The sequence below is a fragment of the Cygnus olor genome, chromosome Z (assembly GCF_009769625.2).
Source record: "Cygnus olor isolate bCygOlo1 chromosome Z, bCygOlo1.pri.v2, whole genome shotgun sequence".
Classification (NCBI taxonomy): domain Eukaryota; kingdom Metazoa; phylum Chordata; class Aves; order Anseriformes; family Anatidae; genus Cygnus; species Cygnus olor.
In genome coordinates this window covers 23,580,686-23,602,365 of record NC_049198.1, presented here as the reverse complement: position 1 = coordinate 23,602,365, position 21,680 = coordinate 23,580,686, and the positions used below count along the sequence as shown (strand labels likewise).

The following is a 21,680-nucleotide window of genomic DNA, read 5'->3' as shown; positions in this document are numbered from 1 at the left end:
TTGCTTACATTAACAGCAAGAGATAATTGCTTCTGCCTTATTCATGAGACTGGGAGATGAACCCAGGAATAACTCTACATGGAGTGGAATCGACTGCCTGGTGACAGACTCCATAACAACTTCTGTGTTATAGAGGAGGAAAGTCCTGGCATAAAAGGTATGTCTGGCTGCATCCAGTACCTAACTCGCAAAGTCACTGGGAGCACAGAGTGGCTTCATTCTTCTGCTAGCACTGTTCAGCATACCTTCCCAGGGAAAGTCCAAGAAAAGAGAGCTTGAGCTCTTATGGCCTCTAATAACTATTCTGGAGTCTGAAGGTGACATCCAGGCACCATGAGAGTCTGTGTGACTTCAGCAGGCTGAGGAATTTCGCTGGGAGGGTTTTCTAAGGCTTGTGTGTATCAACTTTGGAATAACGGAGCCTGTTTTTTTTGGAGTGTGCCCTCATCATTCCTGCAAGCACAACAGTGTAGTCAGCATGGCATTCTTAGCACAGGCATTGCACTTTCTCATGTTTTCTTATTTGGCACTGGGTTTATTTACAGGCAATTTTCTTTCTCTGAATATCTCTTCTTTTTACCTTAAATCTCTCCCAATATCAATAGGAGTGACTTTTCTGCAGGAACAGAGAGGGAAAGTGTACGCACCTAGACTCTCTTATTTGACTGTGTTTGGTGTTAATGAACCAATTAATTTTATACAAGATACTGGCACATCGACTGTTTCACTTTGCTGTGTAAACTGTGTAACTAGTAACACTCAGTTGCTCTCTGCACCTTCCGATTAGGCCTAAAAATTGTTAAGCAAAACCCCATGAAACCCTGAAGTATTACATCCTTAAGTAGCAAAGTCTCTCACTAGCAAAAACCAAGAACAGTTCATCGCATAAATTCACCCCTTCCTTCTCCCTCCCCTTCCAGCCTTTGTGTTATTGCACTGTTAAAAATGAGATTTAAAGCCACACAAAACCAGGGCCTACAGAATTATAGTGTCAGTGACATTTGAAAATAGTGGGGTTTCACATATAACCTCATTTATTTCAGGAAGTAATGCTACACGTAAGGGCTTAGCCTATAGAGTTTTCTCTTTAACATGCTTTTTCTCTTTAACATGCTCAGTTTCCAGTTGCTGGTGAAGCTACAGCACATCAGTGGTTGAGACTGGGTTAGGGTGGGAAATCCTTTTGGCATGAATACGTAACTCCCTCCTGGCCTGCAGGAGACCTTGTTCCCCACAACTCACTTAACATACTTACCAAGGGGAATGATCCAGCATTGCATGTTGGAGTCTTGTTCCTGCAGTGTCACCAGTGGTGGGGAGTCCTGGGGTGAGGGCACAACTCACCCACCTCTGATCTGGGTTATATAGGGTTTCCTGCCTCTGGAGCACCCAGTGAGAGGTCTTCCCCCAGGCTGATTTCCTGCTCTGCTGCTGGGAGCAGGGCTGCATGGGTGCACGGTGGCGTGTCACCTCCCTTTGATACAGCTCCTGCTTCACCTGTGATGGGTGCTGATACTACAATGTGGAAGATGTTAGAAGAAGTCAGTTTGTCTCATGTACTACTGGTCCATGAAATTCCACATAGACTGACAGTGCTGCATACAGGGGAACAAGCAATCTTCTTCCTCATTAGTGGGACTTTCTTGTTATTCCTTTGTATCACCAGGAAATGTCTCTGGAGATGGGATCTGGGGAAACAAGCAGCTCGTGCCTTGCTTTGAGAAATTGTGACAGGGCAAGAGAATACAGAAAACATGATCCTTTCCAGAGTCCCTGCCTATGTGCCTTGTGTCAGTCATTAAGAGCACAAGTTGATTCATTACTGATGGAGGTCAGAAAGAGGGAACGAGAATGAAAAAATGGAAATGGAAAGAAAAATACCTGGAGAGTACCCTCTTTCTGTCTTCTCTTTTTATCCATACTAATACACATCAACTGCTGTTGGAACTGTTGCTCTCTATAACAGATGCATGTCAGTTCAACACCGTTGCCAGCACTTCTCAGCCTAGAGGTGAACACCCAAGGTTATGTGGAGCATGGAAAAAGGGGGAGAAGGTATGCTGACCAGATGGCCTCGTTAGCAGAGAGCAGAGAGGTAGGAAGGCAGAGGACCAAGGACAATGCTGAAGGTGCTGGTGTGAGCCACACCCAGGGCTGATGTGTGGGTACAACTGGTGATAACTCTTGATGGAGAATCTACACATATGCATAGCTACCAGTGGCCACTCAGCTGTAGCCATCGCTGCCTCTGTTCTCTTCTGATGTTTTTTCAGCTGTGGTCGATTTTATTTTGGTGGACCCAAGAGAATACTTCATTTTGCCTGGCTGATATCACTACTGGGATAGACTGTGAATATTTAAAGCACCACCCTGTACCGCAAGGATCAGATTGTTCTTTATCTCGACTGCTGTTGTGCTCTTGATCTCATAATATCTATTCTTTATGAGTGTCAATGAAGAATGGGCCTGATGCCCAATTAGATGAAACTGACTCTATGTTGCCGGTCTGACTGATAATACGATGCACCGAGGTGTCATTTTCATCTTTTGAAGTCTATCTCATTTTTGCTAGAGATGTAATAGCAAGACCATCCCAACATGATGTCATTTCTAAAGCTTGCCTTAAAAGTTCCAGTTAACTGAGGCTCTTGTAAAAATTTGTTTTCATTTCGGTTTGTGCCACATCACGTATGCAGTCTTAAAGTCTGAATTCTAAGAATCCCCAAATTAAAGAACATTTTAACATTTTGGTCTGGTGTTCAACTAGTCTGTAAAAGAGCCTCCAGTGGGAACTCCTCTGTCTGACCTCAGACTCACTTACAACCCAACTCAACTTGAAAAGGTTGTCAGGCTTTGTTAATTTGTCAGGGAGCTGGGATAAGATTTGTGTTTGTAATCACATTTGAGGAGCCATGGTAATCTATCCTGCAAGTGCTCAGGTGTGAGCTTAAATTTAGCCATTGTTTTCAGTGCAGCTACTTGTGTATTTAAAGTTCAGCAGGAGCTGATGTTTTTTTCTAGATCTAAGTTCTAATTAGCTTCTGAATTTGGTACAGCTCAAGTAATTTCAGAAATAATATGCCAAAAGCAACTGTGTATATCATAATCTAAATGAGAATATACCTTTCAGTTTTCCTCTGTCTGGCAGGACCCTGTGATAGAAAACAGTCACATCTGTCTATTTACTACCTTTCTCCCTGACATCTTAATGAGAATTAAGAGATGCATATTTTCTGTGCCAGCATCACCCTGGCATTTATTAACTGACTGGGCTAAAATCTAACCTTAGACAGAAATAATGAAAACATGAATCCAATGTGACTTCATATTCTCTATAGTTAATGGTCTCATTAGTGATGCCACTGTTTTAAATGATGGTAGAATAACTCAATATGCACATTAATGTAAGACATTGATAGATTATTAATTATCCAAATGCTGAACTAAATTAATCCCTTATATAATTCTAGGGAAGCCAAATCATGCCAGAAATAAAATTGATCCATGTTATTCTAGGTTTGATTGTTATGACTAAATTAATACTGAGTTACTATCTAAACATCTGATAAAAGCCCAGACAGACTTTCTATAGAATCAGAAAACCATGAAGTGGGTATCAGGGGCTTTTTTAGTGTTATAGAATTGTAGGGCCTCAAGAGATTGTGTAGCCCATTTCTTGGCTGGAGCACAGTAGCAATGATGCCCAGTTTTTTCCTGGCAGTTTTTTGTCTAATCTGCTCTTAAGAAATCTTGAAATATGTAGATTCCACAGCCTTTCACAGCAATCCATTCCTACGCTTGACATCCATAGTGCACGTGAATCACAGGACATGCAGGGATGCTGAAAGGCAGCTAGATGTCTGCCTGTTGAAACACTCAAAAGATGTTAGGTACGTGATAATTTGGGTCTTTGTGACCCTGAGTTTTGTTTGTTACACATTTGCAGGTCTATTTACTAGTCAGATACATTGAGCTAAAGCCAAAATCACATTATCTAGCATTACCCACTGGATAATGATGTTAGGATGTTAATATACGATAAGCCCAACCAGAGAGTAGGTCTGTATCCTAACATGTTAGGCAGGTATGTGCTGAGGCTTACATGGGTGCCTCTTGCCCAAATCTGATGAAATTGCTGAAGAGTTCTCACCTAGGGAAAAACAAAGCAAAATAAAACAACAACAACAACAAAACTAACAAAAACCCACGCCTTTATCCAGCTAAGATGAAGATTCAGAAGTCTGGTTTTACCAGAATTCCATAGCTGGAATAAATTAATTTTCTCAATATCCATTAGGGAACTAGTATTGTGGTGCTTTAATGATATCTCTGCATGAATCAATGTTTTACACAGAATTGCTTTGACTTTCACAAATATCGAGAGAGTGCCTAATTGATTGTCAGACTCCTTAAGTAGCATTGATTTTACTGCTGCAATATTCAGATGATGAGGTAATTGCATCTTATCAGCTTATTGAAAAAGTCTTGTTAAAGCAGTCAATGGTCATGGACTTCTCCAGCTTCCTAATTTCTCTTTCGTTGCTGTTCTGATTTTTCTTTTCTGTTTTCTTTGTATTTTGATCCACTGGGTCTGAGTTCTGCAAGGTGGAGTGGAGGTCATTACATTGATATGTAATGGGTATTATGTGGATATCACAGGGTTACCACAGTTATTTCCTGTTCTTGGCAAAGACAGCAAACTGTGTTATGGTGCTTACAAATTCAGGCCTGCAATGATGCTCACTGTGTCACGCAGAGGAAGACAACAAGAGTTTGGCTCAAAAAAGAGCTTGTACACACAGATAAGTGTTAGGTTGCCCATATGATGGTGGTACAGTACCTATAGTGCATATCCAAAAACGGGCAACAAAGCTGGTGGAGGGTCTAGAGAACAAGTCTTATGAGGAGTGGCTGGGCGATCTGGGGTTGTTTAGCCTCTAGAAAAGAAGGCTCAGGAGAGACATTATTGTATTTTACAGTTACCTCAAAGGAATCTATAGCAAGGTGGGGACTGGGCTCTTCTCCCAAGCACTAAGTGATAAGATGAGGGGAAATGACCTCAAGTTGCACTAGGGGAGGTTTATGTTGGATAATACTAGAAATTTCTTTACTGAAAGGGTTGTGTGGCATTGGAACAGGCTGCCCTATATAGGTCAAGTTACCATCCCTGGACGTTTTCAAGAAATATGTAGATGTAGAACTTAGTAGCATGATTTAGTGGTGTACTTGTCACACCTAGGTTAAAGGTTGGACTATGTGATCTTACAGGTCTTCTACAGCCTGAGGGATTCTATGATACTATTCTGTGATTCTATCTACATGTGATATTTATGCCAATGGGCTTTGCAATAAAAAGGGGAGTTCTGGGAATTACCACCAGAATGAAAGCAGCTTGTTTGATGCTGTGAAACTGCACTCTTTTTGGTGCTTGCATTGACAGGAATGCTATTAAATGCCAGATTGCCCATGCTAATTCAGGGTGCTTACAGGCATATGATGATATCCACAACTCTGCATACAGTCTGCTAGACCCTCGCCCCAATCTGAGCCATGCTGTATCTTCACGAGGACCTTCTGTATTTCTGGGTTACTCCAGCAATCACCTATTGATCACCAGCCGCCAGAAACTTTAATCTGATTACAGGCAATAAAATTGGTTTCTATCTCTGGCGCCTGACTCAGGTTTCAGAGCAAGGGAAAAAGTATGACATCACCCCTGCTTGCATCTGTGTTGGGTAGCTAATGAAATTACACGAAGGGTTTGAAGACCATTAAAGTCAATGTTGATCCTTATTATTATTAAGAGCACTTTCAAATTTAGTGCACCACAGGGCAGGCTTGAAAGCATCATTTTTCAAAGGTGTGTGCATTGCATTGGATAACAGTGAAGAGCCCTGCTGGCTGTAGAGGATGCCAGCAGCAGAGGGAATCAATTCTGAAATTAATTGGCTAAAAGTCCGCTTAGCTCCTTTCCTGTACAACCCCACATCCCATTATTTGGTGATAATGGGCACAGTAGTGACCTTGGGACAAGAAAGCCCCAGGTGGTCTCTTGTGTATGAAAAGGAGACGGTTGGTTGCAGAGGTGTCCTCCTGCAGACTGTTGTGGCTCTGGGGTTGCATGGGGTCTTCTCTCCCTTGTCGGCACTGCTGAGCTCTGTGCAGGTGCACAAATACCCCTTGTTCTGCCATTATCTGCTCCAGCAGAATGATTTATTTATTTTTTTCCAAAAGTTGGTATTGCCATTTTGAGGTTCAGACCAAGAGCACTTAATGCTTGATGCCCACATATGTTAAATGCAGAAATACAGGACCACAGAGTGGTTAAGGTTGGAAGGGACCTCTGGAGGCCATCTGGTCCAATGCCCTTGCTTGAAGCAGGGGCACCCAGAGCAGGTTGCCCAGGACCGTGTCCCGACACCTTCTGAAGATCTCCAAAGAGGGAGACTGCACAACTTCTCTGGGCAAAATGTGCCAGTGCTTTGTCACCTGCACAGTGAAGATGTGTTTCCTGATGTTTAGATGGAACCTCCTTTGTTCCAGTTTGTGCCCATTGCCTCTTGTCCTGGCACTGGACACCACTGAAAAGAACAAGACTCTGTCCTCCTTGCACCCTCCCTTCAGGTATTTATACCCCCTGAGCATTCTCTTCTCCAGGCTGAGCAGGTCTAGCTCTCTCAGCCTCTCCTCATAGGGAGGTGCTTTAGTCCCTTCACCATCTTGGTGGCCATCCTTTGGACTCCTGTACAAGTGTCTTTTGTACTGGGGGGCCAGAAGTGGACACAATGTGGCATCACCAGTGCTGAGTAGAGGGTAAGGATCACCTCTCTTGACCTGCTGATGATATTTTGCCTGATGCAGCCAAGAATACCATTAGACTGTTTGGTAGCCAGGGCATATTGCTGTCTCATGTTCAGCTTGGTGTCAACTTGGACTTGTAGGTCCTTTCCAGCAGAGCTGCTTTTCCGTCTAGCTGGACCCCAGCATGTCCTGGTGCCTTCGGTTGTTCCTCCCCATGTGAAGGACTTCTTGTTGAACTTCCTGAGATTCTTGTCAGCCCACCTCTCTGGCCTACCAAGGTCCCTATGGATGGCTGCACAGCCCTCTGGTGAGACAGACACTCCTCTCAGTTCTGTGTCATCTGCGAATTTACTGAGGGTGCACCCTACCACATTGTCCACACTGCTACTGAAGATGGTAAACAGGACTGGACCCAGTGTTGACCCCTGTGGTCCTCCACTCATTTACTGGCCTCCAACTAGACTTTGCACCACTAATCACTACCCTCTGGGTCTGGCCATTCAGTGAGTTTTGATACACCGCACTGTCTGCTCATCCAGCCCATACTTTAACATCTTCCCTATGAGGATCTTATGGGGAAAAGCGTCAAAAGCCTTACTGAAGTCCAGGAAGACAATATCCATGGCTCCCTCCTCCTCCATCAGGCTGGTGATTTCATTATAGAAGCTCATCAGGTTGTCCAGGCATGACTTCCCCTTGGTGAATCCATGCTGACTACTCCTGATTATTTCCTTCTCCTCCATGTGCCTGGAAATGGTTTCCAGGACAAGCTGTTCTACCATCTTCCCAGAGATCAAGGTGAGGCTGACCTGTCTGTAGTTCACTGGGTCCTCCTTCTTGCCATTCATGAAGATAGGAGTGACACTTTCCTCCAGTCTGCGGGTGCTTTTCCCTTTTGCCATAATTGAGCAAAGATTATAGAGAGTGGCCTTGCAATCACATCTGCCATCTCCCTCAGCACTCATGGGTGCATCTCACCAGGGCCCATGGACTTACGTAAGTCCAATTTGCTCAAATATTTCCTGACCTGATCCTCTTCCACCAAAGATACATCTTTCTTGCTCCAGCCATTCAGCCTGGCCTCTGGGACCTGGAGTTCCTGATGGCCTTTACTTGCGTGTAAAGACTGAGGCAAAGAAGGCACTCAGTACCTTGGCCTTTTCACTGCCTTGAGTAACCAGGTCTCCTGTTTCCTTCAGGAGGGGGCCCACATTTTCCCTAGTCTTCCAGTCCTCCATCACTGAGGTACCTGTAAGAGCCTTTCTTGTTGCCTTTGATGTGCTTGGCCAGATTCAATTCTATCCGGGTTTTAGCTTTCCTAACTTGATCCCTGGCTACTCAGACAACATCTCTCTATTCCTTCCAGGTTACCTGTCCTTGCCTCCAACCACGAAAACCATTTTTGCCCGACTTCCTCTTTGTTGTGATACATCACTCCTCAGCTTGGAGAAAGTGATCCTTGAATATTAGTCAACATTGTTGAGCCTTTCTTCCCTCCAGGGCTTTGTCCCATGGTACTCTACCAAACACATCCTTGAAAAGGCCAAAGTCTGCTCTCTTGGAGTCCAGGACTGTGAGCTTGCTGTGCACCCTCCTCACTGTCCAAAATATCTTGAACTCCACATTTTCATGGTCACTGCAGCCAAAATTGCCTTTGACCTTCACATTCCCAACAAACCATTCCCTTGGATATTTTGATATGTGGATAAAGGAGAATTGTATTCCAAGTGCTGTAGATTTTTCACTAGATTTTTCGAAGGGTAAAGCTGGTTTATGGATTTTAGAACTAAAGAAAAAAAAAAAGATGTGGAAGAAAGAGCTTTATGTTTTGATATTGGTATGAGCAGGGTGAGCTTCTAGGGATCCCCGGATTATGCTGGAGAAGGTGTCCCTGATCAAGGTCAAGTTATACATAAGGATTTTACAGTAAATGAAAAAACTAAAATCTGCTTATGTCACATGTGATCTTTCAAATCCAGCCGAGAAAGGTGGCTTAAAAGCTGACCTAACTAGGCTCACAAGGGTTTCCTTGACACGAAAACCTTCTGGCTGATAGAGGCTGGGAAGGATGTGGATGTCTTCTCTGTAGGAGTTTTTGGGTTGAGCCTGCACAGCATTTTGGCAGGGTTTCATGGCTCAGACTTCCTGCTGCAGTGGGAAGACTGGCTCCTCTGGTAAGTTTACTACATGGCAAAGTGTGTCCCCAGCATAGAGGAGCAACAGTGACTAGGCTGGAGAGTTGTCCACTGTACCCTGTCTTGTTGCTTCATCTCCTCAGCAGCTGTTGTTCGTCAGCACAAGGCAGGGCAAAGTCAAGCTTATTCTGTCTATTGAGCATGTTGATTTAATTGAGGTGATGGCAGCTCCCAAATTCAGAGTGAGGGCAACTGGCAGGAGGGTCTTGGAGATGCTGTCTGGCAAACCACCTGCTCCTCAAACCAACAGTGCACACTTCTCCTGGAGGCTGGCAGTAGCTGTGTAGCTCTGCTAGACATCTTCTGGGTAGGAATCACCCCTGGTCTTGTGAATTATGCTCATAAATAGCAGATGTGCAGCAGCAAGTCTGAGGTAAGCACTTGGAAGCACTGGGACTTGAAAGACTTTGAGGGAAATGTTGCATTTTGCAAATCCTTCAGTTTTCTGGTGGAGCTGAAACCCCTGCCTATGCAATCTTCTATCTGCATCCTGATGCATTGATGAGGAGAGGGGAGACACATCCATGGGAATCCTCAGAAACAGTTATTTCTCTTTTTCAGTTCTGCATTGCCTTGTCCCAGCAGGCTCATAAAACCTTTGTAATAGAGCTGCACTGTGTAAGAAGTGGCTGAGGGAATGGTGTGCTTCCTAGAGTGGATAATGTTGCCCAGTTTTCCAAAGGGAGGCCATTTACAATGGTGAAAATGGTATAATCAGAATGAGTGTGTCATTTGAAACCATTCTAAATGTCCCTGTATTGAATTTTAATTTTATTTGAGAGACGTACAGCACCAGCCCCAGCACAACAGAGCAGCATCAATTAATACTGGCTAGATAAGGAACTGTATAAAGAGAAAGCACAGGCAGAGATGGCCTTAAATAAAGAGTGAGTTTCAATCAACGGGCTAGTCTGAGGAGCTACCAAGAGGTCTGTCTCTCATAAACAAAAGTTTCCTTCCTGCAGGCATCTTAAATCACTTCACAGTTGTTAAATACAAACAGAGGAAAGGACAGAGGCAAAATCTGAAAATAACACATGCTGTCCCTCAACAGCATTTTTGCTATCCGTATCAGCATTTCCAAGCATGAATTTGCAAGGGCTCTTGCTTATAATAGATTTTCTTAGCAGGTACTTGCCATCTTCAGCATCTAGAAACTTTGTCACTGGCAGAGCTAAGTATAGGTCCTAAAACAGTCAGCCCAGTCAAAAGCGGTGAGGCACACTTTCCTGGCTAGCAGTCATAGATTTTCTTTTTCTAATATTGGAATTCCACTACAGGGACATTAAACACTATGACTGCAGTAATATTGGAACCAATGTCCTGAAAATCAGAAATTCCAGTGAAATGATGTACTATACAAGACATTTTCCAGTCCTCTGCACCACCACTGAAGCCTCGCATATATTTTGCTCCTTCATTTTCATATATATTATATTGCCCATCAATGTGCTGCTGCACGTTGCAGACCAGTGAGAGTTGGTGACACAGTGCTTGGAGGTAGAGATCAGACCATGAGCATTTATTCTCCACTCAGAGCTTATAGCTTTGGAATAGAGTTGCCCCCTTTGGAAACTGCAAGATTACTATTCACATTATAGGTAAATATCCATACAGCTACAGCTCAATCTGTTCATTCACTAGAGCTCCAGTGGTGCCTGCAAATTTGGAGGAAAATCAGCTACTCATCTATGAAATTAAAAAATGTCTATTTAGTAACTCCGTCTATTCCTTCTTTTAACACAAAATATAGTAAAATATCCTGCAAGGTGCTCAGACTAGAAAAGGTACATGTCACTGCAATGAAATCAAGAATATAGCTCCAAAGCCGGATCACATAGCGATCTGGACTCTTGAGGCATATTTCAGACAAGCCTGATTAAAAACCCAAGAAGCAAGAGCACTAGAAGAAGGTTATTAGAAGAACCTAGGTGTTAGCTTAAAGCTCATCAGGGAACAGCCTGAAAGCTAGGTCTTTTTAGCTTTCAAGTTGTAGGGAACCCTTGGATGCCACCATAGTCTCAGGGCAGGTTCTTGGCTAACCTTTCATGTGGAAGAGACTTTCCTGGGCAATGCAGGAATGTGAGGGTGTGAGCATGCTGTTTTGGTGATTTCACCACTTACCTTCTCTAACTATGGAAGAATACAAAAATTTAATCCTCACTGGGCAGCCTCTTCGCATGAGTGGCCAAGACTTCTTGCCTTGCCCTTACCAAAGCACTGCATTTGGGAAGAACAAAAATCTTTGATCAAAGATCAAAACTGCGAGCTGAAGTAGAGTAAAGCATCTCAAAGATCATGGATAGTGCCATCTTTCTCCTTCTATCCTAGTCTCTGTGTCAAGTGAAGATAGATAGATCAGATAGCCCAACAAAAACTAAGGAAGAGCAGCTGCTCTGAAGATAGCTGTCATTGTGAATATGTTGAAAAGATGGTGATTAAACCTTATGGCCTAAGATTTAGTTCAATACAAGGCTTCTGAAACGGGTGTGTGTGGGATATGTGGCATATACAAACTTGTATAGATTTGAGCCTGTAGTGGTTACTGGATATACTGACTGCTGTTCTTTATAGTGGCAACTGTTGATAGTGGTACCTCACAGAAACATTTAGGAAATTGCTCTAAAGTTGCATCAACAACAGGAGAGAACAGCCATCTAAAAGCAAGACTGGAGTTAGCAAAGGGAGCTGATGAGTATTCTCTGTAGTAGCCCTAGTTAGCAACCTACATTATGGAGTTTGCAGACTTCACTGCCAGCAGACTGAGATATCAATGTAGGTTTGTACAGAAGCCACTGAGAAGCTATCTGTTTGTTTATGGTTTGAGTAGAAAGGTGCAACCTGTAGTCCACCTGCTTTTGCTAGTTAGTCAGTGGTTTGGTCTTAGCTAGGAACTTCTTCTTAGCAGTTAGCTAAGAACTTCTTCTTCTGGGCCTGAAACACAAGTACTATGAGGAGCGGCTGAGGGCACTGGGGTTGTTTAGTCTGGAGAAGAGGAGGCTCAGGGGAGACCTCATTGCTCTCTACAGCTACGTGAAAGGAGGGTGTGGGGAGCTGGGGGTCGGCCTCTTCTCACAGGTAACTAGTGATAGGACTAGAGGGAATGGCCTCAATGGTGCCAGGGGAGGTTCAGGTTGGGAATTAGGAGACATTTCTCCTCAGAAAGAGCAGTCAGGCATTGGAACGGGTTGCCCAGGGAAGTGGTGGAGTCACCGTCCCTGGGAGTGTTTAAGGCAAGGTTGGATGTGGTGCTTAGGGACATGGTTTAGTGGGTGACATTGGTGGTAGAGGGATGGTTGGACCAGATGATCTTGGAGGTCTTTTCCAACCCTAATGATTCTGTGGTTCTTACCTCACTCTTTCCTCATATGCGTATTCATCTACTTGTTATATCACTGATCATAAGCTCCATACCCACACCCTGCTAGCTGGCAAGATAGTGCTGGTGCAGGTTTGTTTTAAAGGGCATGTTCAATAAGGCTGTGTCAGGAAATGTGACCCCTTTTAAAAATGCAAGAGGTTTTCACTCCTATGTTATTGTTATAGTAGTTGAGTGGAAAAAATAAAGAAAAAAAAAGAAAGAAAGAAAGAAAAAAAAGAAAAAATATAAATAGCATTGCGTCGAAGGGTAGATTTATAGAAGTATGTGGGTGTACTGGAAGACACAATTCCTTCCCCACAGAGGCTGTTTGCATTTCAAGATTTTGGAGTCAGGTTCCTCCTTCATGTCAATCAGCCTGTGGGCTGAAGAACCATACTTCGATCACAGTCCAGCAAAAAGTAAATTTTGTCATAGGTTACATTAAAGAGCTTCAATTAATTTACAGGCTGAACCATGATAAATGTCACTAGCCTTCCACATATCAACATTTGCTTCAGAATAATTTACTGCCTATACATTGGGTGTTCTATCTATACAAAACCATATTGCAGCCTGTTAACTTAAGAAAGATAGGAGAGTGAGAAAGCATTCTAATTTCTCATCAGTGTAAGAAAAGATAAGAAAAAATATTAACACATTGGATAATAGCTTTCTGAATAGAGCTGGATGAGTTTGCAAGAGAAGAGTCCCAGGCACTGATCCTGGTCTTTGTTAGATCTGGAATAAATTCACCAGAGTCAGTGTAACACAGGTGGTAGTTCAAAATGGGCTGCTGACTTTGGAAATTATACATTTTTTAAGACGCAATTTATACAGGCAAGATACTGCTTTGATCTTCATGACCGTAAATCTGGTAAAATGTCATTAAAGTTAGTGGTGTCTCTCTGGGTTTGTGTTGGGTGTCAATGAATCAGAGTCATGGGGTAGGAAGCAACTACAATCTGGTTTTATATTTCACAGTCACATTAAAAATGATGGCTGGGGACCTACTGAAAAGCAACATATGGTTGATACAGAAAGCTTCAGAAAAAATCTTCTTCAAAATCAATCTTAAGTTTTCACATGGAATTTAAATTTCATTTTATTTTAGTGACAAGATTTTTTGATGCATTCCAGCTCCTTCTGTCCAGCTCCCTGCTCCTGACAGCATCCAGCACCCACACAAGGCAGCCTGTTGAAGCCATCCTCTGTCTCTGATCTGGGACAGTCTGTGGGTATGATGGTGACCAAGACTTCCTTAACATGTTCCTGCGGTGCCAAGGTCACCATCAGAAACTCTACCACTGGAGAAAGCAAATAGCCAGGATGAAGCATTTCTCTTGGGAAGACACACTGAAAATGCTTCTGCCATTAATTTCTGCGTTGCCTGGAGATTAGCCATAGCTGGGCTACAAAGCGGATGGGAACTCTGGTTTGGAAGGTGGGATCTGAACACACTGGTCCTGCGGAGGAACAGGAACTGAGGCAACTTAAAAGTGAGGAGGTATGTGACCATTGGCTACAATATCCATTTATTATAAATGCTGAAATATGGAGTAACAAACAACTCAATTATTTGGGAACGGACCATTGTCATGCTTGGCCATGGCTGTGGATAAACCTGACTTCAGGGATGTTATCTTGATAGGAAATCAAGCTGCCATGGGAAGAGTAGTATTTTCTCCATTATCAGAGAGGAATTCCTACAATCCACAGAAGTACTCATTGTGGGTAAAGTGGACTTTGGGAACCTCACTTGATTCAGCCCATTCATTCCAGGAGTGCATTGCAGGACAGGTAGCGCCAAATTTCTGGTAGTGCCCCAGATATTTTCCAATACAAAGACCAGAAAGTTGTCACAGTGGTGGCTTTCACCTTATACCTTAGCTGATACAATCGCAAGGAATGAGCCTCATCTCTTGCTATGTTAGTTGTGATGGGATATTCCCCATACTGAAGAAATCAGGCTGCTGAGAGCAGCTGTGTCTAGGAAGGCCAGAGGATGCTCCTGGGCTCAGAGGAGTTTCTTCAGCACCTTGAGAATCTCCTCTGGGGCCTCTCGGTGTGCTGACATTGATTTGACAGGTGGCACACAAGGAAATCTTCTCAAGGCAGGGAGGATTAATCAGTGACTCTTTAACTGGGTTCACAATTTGCTGTAGTAGAACAAGGAGATTACGGCAATTATAAATTGGCTAATTTCGATACTACTAACAGCAAGACCATGGTAACGTGCAGGTTAATGAGGACTAATTGGTACCTCAGAGTCTAGTTTGCTTCATGTCTGTTGCTGTTAAATTGTTTATCTCCTATGGGTATACACCAACCCAGCACCACGGCAGCCTGGCCAATGTGGGCTCAGTTTAGAGAACACAACAGTAACCAAGTGATGACAGTGATGGTATAAATGTGTGTGCATGGTGGGGAGTGGGGGAAGCTGCATGAGCAAGTCTAAGGAGAGGGACTGAGTTTCTGCAAGGGACAATTGTTTTCTCAATTATCCAGAGTTTCAAGTACATTGGAAGGTAATATACTGTTTTATTGCCGTAAACCTTCTGCAGGAGAGAGACTATTATCCCTATTTCACAGAGATGCTGGAGGATGGATTTACCAAGACTATCATTTTCAAATATTGGAAAATATATTTATTCTGTAAATGTCTTGAACTTTTCATTTCAGAGAGGTGACAGAGGTCACAAAGGAAGTCAGCTGGAATTACTCTGAGTCACTTCTTTTGTTTAGTCAACCATTTTATTTTTTTTTTTTGAAGGATAAGGCTGTTTGTCCTTTATATTTCTTGGCCAATTAAACTCTGTGAAAAGCCCTTGCAGAAGAGCAGGTGGACATCTGCCTACCTTTGCAGTTGCTGGGAGAGTTTGGAAATTCTTGCAGCCAGACCAGAATTTCTTCAATCACACTGCTCTGTCCCACTGCAGCCAAGGCAGGCACCAATGCAGTGGAAAGATGTCTTATGGAAAAGGCTAGCACAGTGCCTTGTGCACAATGCCTTCTGCACAGACATTGCTTCATAACACTTGTCAGGTGGCAAAGGCTCTCTCAGTATCTGAATGACAGACTGGAATACAACAGGTGATAATGTAAGTCTAGATGAAAAACCATCCTTGTACCTTCAGAAGATACTTTTTTTTTTTAAAAAAAAAAAAGGGAAAAAATCTCTTTTTATTTATTTATTTTTTACTCTTATATACCTAAGTACTTTCCACTCAGTGCTCTTCAAGCATTTCAAATCTCTGACACTTTTCATCTCTGAATTCAAAGAACCTTTGTCTGAAGTAGTAAAATCACCAGCTAGCTAAGCCCGTTATCTAGTGCAAGAGGATTAGTTTTCTTTTGATTAAGGAAATGACCTTACGGAGAGCATTTGGAAGGGGCACATTTTGCCTGCCATCAGCCATGTTTTCAAAGTGCAACCACTGCTTTATCTGCTTAACCAGAAGATGAGATTTTATGTACTTGTTTTCTCAGAAGATATATGAAAAGGATTTTAGGACTTGGCTCTCCTTGGTTTTGTATTAAAATCTCCTATGGAAATTCAGAGGATTAGACTGAAACATCTTTTTTGTTTAGACTGGATAAGCAGGAGGACAGAAAGAGGCAGTTTACCAGTAGGGAAGGGAAAATGGTGGTTTCCTATTGCAGTGCGTTGCGCCCGCTGAGTTTGTTTCTGACCTCACCCACTCCAGATTAAACTCCCCAGGGTTTTAGGGGAGTTCCTTTGAATTCCTACCTGTCCAGAGGAGTTTTTGGCCCCCATTTTATGCAATATGAATTATCTTTCTAACTCAGTCTCTCCTAAATAGAGCAGAGGGAACTGGCAGCTTCTCAGCTGTCTATGGTTTCCCAAAGTTTGACATCCCAAGCAGATGTCTTTGCCTGTGTGGCTTATGTGGGGCTCCAGCATAGCCAGGGGAGGCGAGAGGGCATCCCATCTGGAAGCAGAAGCATAAATTAGCTCTGATGAATAGCAACATGACTGTCTGCAGATACTAAGCTGGGCACCTCAGGTGTCTGCTCCAAGTGGTACCTCAGGCCCCTGAGGACACTTGCAGTCCTGATGTCTCTGGGGACCTGGTCCTGGGGCCTCCTGTCACCCTGCCCATGCCCAAAACGCCATTTCAGTCCATCCCTGTGAGAAACTGTGTCACTGTTTCTGGGATGACACAACGTAGATTCTGCAGAAAACCCATAAATACGAATAACCATAGGATGCCAATATCCACAGAGGTAAGATAGGCGACTAAGTCTGTCCTGAATCTTTTGGCTGCATCTCCAGTGCCCCTCTCTTTCTGTGAGCTGTGGTATAACCCACTACTTCTTCCCCAATATCACACTGCACACAGCACTCTCATACCTTGAACATAAAAGATGCTATAAAAACCTAATTGTATTCTGTATCTGATGTTAGTATAATATTCCCTCAACTAATGGAGGACTTTGCAGTGCCCATTTAATTTCTCTAATGTTAACTTTCTAGACAAATTTAGCTATGGTACAAAGGTTTTATGTAGAGCAGGATTTTTCCTTTTAATTTCCTTCCTGTTCTTGCTTTTCAGCTGAAGGTCTGATTCCATGGAGCACGTTGTTCTCCTTGCTAGGGTGAATTCAGCAAAAATGGAAAGAAGCTGAAAGATCATTAGAGCTGCCTCTGTTTGAAACTTTCACTTTGACCCTTCATGCAAGTTTGCATTTTTCCTAAGCTGGAATATTTGCACCCTGGGTTACGGATGGCTGTGAACAAAGAAATAACAATTTTCCTCAGTGGCCCAGTGTGATGGAGAAATTATGAGTTTATTTAAACTGCACTGCTTGAAATGCTTTTAGCTAGCTGTTGAGCTCTGCCTTTAAGTTCACTTAAAGAATTAGGAAGAGTTTACCTACTCCATCTTGACCGTCTGAGGGCAGTGTCACCTAATACTTGCTAAAAGTGATGATGTCTGGTCACTGCATACTATCTGCGCTGCACCCACCCTCTAAGGATGTCATCCTAAACTCACAGATGTCAAAGAGACTTTCTTCAGATCTTAACTGCATCTTGGACTTGAATATATTGCGCTCACTCTCCTGGGCCACAGTGTTTTACTGATGTAAACTTTTAACTACACAGAATCCAGTTTGGGACATAGGCCTGAAACTAGATGGGACTAAGACTGACCTTCAGGTCAGACCTCTTATGCATGTCCAGTGCAGATTTCTACAAAGTGAATTTTGCATGAAGCTGTTTATGTACGTCTAGAGCATGACTTTGGGAACACTATCCAGTCATGTTCTAACAATCTCAGGTGATAAAGAATCTACAGTGCTCTGGTAAATTATTCCATAGGCAATCAAGCTCCCTGTCAAGAACATCCATCTTATCCTAGATTAAGTACATTAAGCACATGTTTCACCAGATATTCAGTTATTCAGAATAAGTTGTCCTTCACTTAATTTTGTCTTTGTTGTTAATGGCAATCATATGTTTTGGAGCACAGCAAACCATGAATCCTTCTTGTGGGTGCTTATATGAATTACATGCTTGCAGGCACTATCTCCTGTCTTTCCATCTCATCCTGAAACAATGTCTTCTGTTTGTGGTCAAAACGTGTTTTAGGTAGGAGGAGATGGGAAATCCTATGGAAGGGACATCAGAAGAAAAGGAAATATGGGTCTTCTGGAATGGGTAGACCCTTAGGTTTTCTCCTCTGGACTTGAGGTGCATAGTGTGGGGATGATGTGAAAAGGGGGATGGCACCAGAGTGATGATGATTTGTATCAGCTAAGAACCTGACATCATATTTATGGTTTAAGTAGGCTAGCTGTGGGCAACTGAATAGCATCGTATGTGTTTGAGCTTATGTACATACGACGTCACATAGGATGTACCTCAAACCTAATCCTTCCTGTTTTGCTCAGACGACTTAGTATGATTACCACACACTTTTAAGTTCCTCTTTAAACTGTAACATAAACTATTGCAACGTGATTTCTTCTGGTGGGAAATGTCAAAACAAGTTGATGTTGAGGAGACAAAAAAAGAGAGAAATGATTCAGTACCTCTCAGCCCTTCTCTAGCAACAAAACTATTTGACTGCAAAGGTCTAGTCTATGTCAAATAATTAGGAAAGGGGAAAATAATAATTTTGAAAGAGACACGTAAGAAACCCAAAGGCAGTGGTGATCAGCACAGTAATCCCTTTGTGTTAGAGTTGATCACTCTGAACCTGTTTCCTACATAAAGCATTAAATGTAAGAGGTTCTTTCATATTTTCCAGATGATTAGTGCTGAGAAATCACACTGACTGCAGAAATACAGTGATAGATACAGATGGGTACTAACATTGAGGTACACGTGTTTAATTAAACACCAGTCTATCAGATGAGTTTTAGTGGTTGTTTAGGCACTAATACCCAGCTCTGGGCACTCAGGTCAATTCTAAACGCACTGGAGAACAATTATGGAAATAGCAAAATCTTACTGGAAAATTGATGTCTGGTGGGTGGGAAGTTGGCTCAACCCTTTCTCTTCTTTCATGCATTTTTAAAGACCTGATATCATGTGAAAACACTTGCAATATTGAACTGGAATCAGAAACATCTGGTTTAGGGTAGTACAGGCAGTGGTGAGGGAGTTGTGTCACTTTGTCCAGACCAATTACTAAATTACAGCTTGCCCCTCAAGTCCCCATTAAGATTCACTGGAGCTCCCCACGGCTGCGGCTTCCCCTCTGGGGAGCCTTCCAGCAGCCGCTGCTTTTAGCAGGCTGTTCTTCCTTCTGCTCCTTGCCTTGCCTAGGAGTGGGCTCAGAAGTCCTTGCCTTCATGGTGAGGGTCAGTCTTCATCCATTCCCCTGCCCAGGCTCCCTCCCTGGCTGGTGTCTCAGAACCACCACAGCTGTGGGTCAGGGAAGAGAAGAAGGGCTGAGTTTCCAATGCTTAGTCTTTTTTCTCTCTTCCCCAAGGCTCCTGTAAAGGCCAGCCGCTCGGCCCTGCTCTGCGAGGGAAGCGCCAGCTGCTCTGCCGGACGCCTGCACCCACAGCTTTGTCTGTGCCCAGAGCTGTAAACACCACCCTGAGCACTTTCCCAGGAAGGACGAGGACAACAAGCTGATTATGTGACAAAAACACCCAAAGTCCTGTTTTGAGAAAACTTCGGCCCCGGAGGAGAGCAAGGTCTGCGGGAGACACAAACAGGGCTGGAGCCAGCCCAGGGCTGCACCTGTCCCGTGTGCGTGGGAAGGGGGGAGATTGTGGGCTTAGGGCTCATGCACTGATAGCAACGGGCTGCTTTGCACAGTGTTTTGATGGGAATTGTACAGAGAGTGCCGCAGTTCTTAATGAGGGGTCTCTCTCCCCCTCATTTCCCTAGTGGAGGAGGGGTCACATCATCGTGACTGAACTTTAGGAAAACTTTGTAAATCTACAAAGATTTGTGTCTGCTTTCCTCCATGTTTGTGCAACATTCCCAGTCACTTTTGTGTCACTCAGGTTGTATAGCTGTACATGGCTGCTTTTTTGGTTGCTTCTGTCTGCTTTAAAAAATGCTGTTATAAAGAGCCAGCTGGGATCCCACCTCTGACTTTTGTTTCACACCTCTAGTCACATCACTAAGTAGAACCCCCCAAGTTGTGTCTCTCCTAGTTATTTCTTTTATAATGTTTTTTTTTTTTCCTACCTTACCTCTTCTTGGTTTTCCCACCACAGTGCTGCTGCACTTAGCATCTGGCCTAAACTCTGGAAGATAAGAAGTCAGATGTGGTATCGGCTCACAAACTGAAGAGTTTTTAACCTCATTACCTTGAGTAACGATCCACACCAGTCACAAAAAGGAGAAAGCTGAAGAAAACCACAGGTGATGGTATTCTTAAAGCAGATGATTTTATTTTCTGAAGGGAAAAAAAAAATAGTGGTGAAATATTTTCCTGAAAAACACATTGGAACGCCTTGTGCAGCATATTACCTGTACACAAAATAGGATGCTCATACTAAGGTGAACCACTGTGCTCTTAGGGCTCCATACCATTTTGCTTGCTGATCTTCATATTGCCTGGGAGAAAAAGAGAAGAAGGTGGGAGGAGGTGATGTGCAGAAGCCTTTGGCACCAGAGGGAGCAGGCTAAGATCTGGTGCTGGAGCAGGACAGGAGCACAACTTTTCTTCTGTGTCAGTCACAGAGAGTTTCAAACTTGAAATTGTGTTATGAAGCCGTGAGCTGGCCAGATGGAAATAAGTCTCCATACAATGGTACATGGAAAAACGAGTTCATCATGTTCTGTCTTCACTTTGAGGCATTCTTGGCAAATTTAGCTACATCCTGGAAAGAGTGGAGGGGAGGAAGAGCAGAGGGGAGCCAGTAGGCAAATGGGGCTATGGGGTTTGGTTGTACAATGCTTAGGGAAGCTGTTCAGCTTCAAAGGAAAATATCTGATTGCTGAGACAGAGTGTACTAGATAATTATGCTTATTTTTTGAACCTCAGCACCACTTTTCAGTATTTCTTTTACCACTGTTTTTGTTTTTGTTTTTCTGCAGAATACAGTGGCAAGAATCCTTCCCAGACAATGGGGTGTAATGGTTGCAGCTAGATCTGTCGCCTACTTATGTGGCAGGTGGGGCTAACTAAACAGTTAGGAAATAGCACTGCTTTCATGATTGGTGTCAGAAGGTAAAACACAATAAACTCTATTTTTGATATTACAGGTTTTTGGTTTTATTGTTGTTTATACATATAGTTACACCAAAAATAGCTTTGGTTCATTTGTCATTTCCTTTTTTGGTTGACATACGGTATTTAGCTATTCAGTTCTCTGATGTTCCAGCAAATAGTCAGACAATTTTTAAAATAAATATTCCCTTAGAGTTTGCATATTTTTCCTTCTGTTCATTTCTAGGTCTGGGAAATAGAAAGAGACTTCAGAAGCAGCCCAAGTTTATTTTAGAAGCTGAGCTATGTTTGCCTTTTTTTTTTTTTTTTTCCCTTTAACCATGGTATTGTTTTCTCCATTTTATTGTCTCAGAGTTGATGTCAGATATGATTTTTTCAGGGTACACTTTGGATTTTCAGGATATCTAAAAACTTTTCTTTTTTTTTTTCTGGATCAAAGAAGTCAGAATCCCTTTACTGCCAGATGATTAATGTTCACCCGTGTTATTGAGCTGGATGGTCACTAGACTTTTTGCATAAATTTGATCCATAATGTTCTAGCACAACCATCCTCCTCCCTCTCTCTTTGTCTCATTTCTCTGTTGTTTACCCTGCTTTCCTGGGGAGATGGTGCTTATACAGCCTCAGCCTCCGTCTGTCACTTTGGTGACTTTTGAACTATGT

The 21,680-nt window shown here is 43.0% G+C and overlaps 1 long non-coding RNA gene across 1 annotated transcript in view; it reads left to right on the top strand.

Moving 5' to 3' along the window:
- LOC121062174 overlaps window positions 1-21,680 on the top strand; it is a 61,726-nt gene that overhangs the window by 26,007 nt on the left and 14,039 nt on the right. Inside the window, exon 3 of the long non-coding RNA XR_005815450.1 lies at window positions 13,495-13,861. This is a non-coding gene — a long non-coding RNA (uncharacterized LOC121062174). The remainder of the gene's footprint in view (window positions 1-13,494; window positions 13,862-21,680) is intronic.